Raw genomic sequence first — 2,024 nt, forward strand, 5'->3', positions numbered from 1 at the left:
AATAGAGAGATGTTAGCGAAAATTCCTTTACTATTTACAGGCATTCGCACACAGTCACGTACGTGTGTGCTTGATTAGGAAGGTAAAGAAATTTTCGTTAACACCTCCAATTACGACTGAAATGTGAAAAAGAAAACATTTCTAATTCACATTTATGGAAGCGATGATAAAACTAAACGTAGAGAGACATGTTTTCGGCCAAGGATTGAATGCCTGTTCATCAGGTAAATGGCGTCCTGTTTCACTCACACCCGTGGATTTTGCCGAATTAGACTTGGCGGAGTTTCGAGAGCATTTCGGACAGCCATTCTGCACACTGCGACGCCGAGAGCAGTAAGGATTATTGCAAGTAAATGCAATCAAGAGTCGGGTCTCCGCTACTCTTCGTAATTACTGTGCATCTGAACAAACGTTAAATGGGCGGAGCTTAGTGCAGCGGGGGGAAAGCCTCTCGACCAATGACGTGGCTTCACGTGGCAGTTCGAGGTGAAGGTTGATGTTTTTCTGCCAATAGCGTGACGCCACGTGGCAGTTCGAAGAGACTCTTGACCAGTAACGTGCTGCCACCAGGTAGTTACGGGCGATGGTTGATATCTGTCGACCAATAGCGTGCCGACACGTGGTAGTTGAAAATGAGCTTGATACCTCTCGACCAATCGCGTGACATCTGGCTGCCTAGGATGTTATGCACCAAACAATCCACAGTGACTTTGCATACAATTAACTTCGCTCAAAACCCTTTAATTTCCCAGTCAAATCACCCTCCTCCCCCCCTTATCCCCCTCCCTTTCGAGTAACTGGTCGTAGGGAACTAGAGGAACGGAAGAATGGAGAGAGAGGGGGGGGGGGGTAAAAACAAGAATTACGACCACATTCGAATTGACGGATTGACGAACATGAGCAAACAATTGCTTCAGGGAATAAATACGTTATTGACGGAGAGTAAGCGCGGTGGGTACGCCGGATGCTTGCTTAGATGTAGCACCGTGTGTATGCAAATGTTTGTAATAAAGTCGCTTTTGGATGGTGTTCGAACTCAGCGTGGAAAAAGAAAGGGTATTATGTTTTTTTTTCAAACTTAAGTATTATAGGGGGGGGGAGAACAACAAGAAAAGGATTAAAAGAGATAAAAACGAATGAAAGAGAAAGTGGAAAAATGGAAAATGAAATGTAATACATAATAGAGCGAGAAAAGTCAAAGAGATGATTCGTCCCCCCCCTCTCTCCCCTTGCTGTCTCCGTCTCTTTTTATTTTATTTTTGCTGACTCCATTTCTCCTATCCTTTCTTTCCCACTCCTCTCCATCACCCTCTTTCTTTCCTTTCTCTCTCTTCCTTCTTTACTTCTCCATCTGTACTCCCTTCACCTCTCTCACCCGCCTCCTCTTCCTTCTTTCTCCATCTCCTCATCTCTCTTTTTTCCCACTTCTTTCTCCCTTCCCCTCTCCTCTCCCACCCCTCTTCCTCCCTTTTCCTTTTTGCCCTTCCTCCCTTTCTCTTCCTCTGTACTCTTCCCCCTCTTCTTCCTCCATCTCTCCCATCTTCCTCCATTCTCTCATCCATCTCTTTCTCCCTTCCCCTCTTTCCCCCTTCAACCTCCATCTCCCCCCATCCTTCTCTTTTCTCCGTTAACATCCCCTCTCTTCCCTCTCCTCCACCTCTCCTTCTCCCTTCTCCTTTCCCCTATCTCTCCCTTCCCCTCTTTCTCCCCTTTCCCTTCTCCTCGTGGAAATTCCCCTCCCTTCCCCTCTCTCCCCTTTCCCCTCTCCCTTCCCCTCGTGGAAATTCCCCGAACCCGAACCACCGTATCCGGAAATACTAGAGGCCGTTGTCGGAACTCGCAGGCCGGTTAACTGGAGGTCGGTTTGCAGCTGGGCCCTATTTCCAGTCGAGGGTCTCCGGTTTAGGGGTCATTAGGGCTCAGAAGGTCATGATTAGAGCGTTCGACTGAATTAGGGACTTGGTGGTTTCAGGTCTGGTGACGGGTTTTTATTCTCTGATTTTGTTTTTATTCTCTGATTTGTG

Source organism: Penaeus monodon, chromosome 21, assembly GCF_015228065.2.
Source record: "Penaeus monodon isolate SGIC_2016 chromosome 21, NSTDA_Pmon_1, whole genome shotgun sequence".
Taxonomy (NCBI): Eukaryota; Metazoa; Arthropoda; class Malacostraca; order Decapoda; family Penaeidae; genus Penaeus; species Penaeus monodon.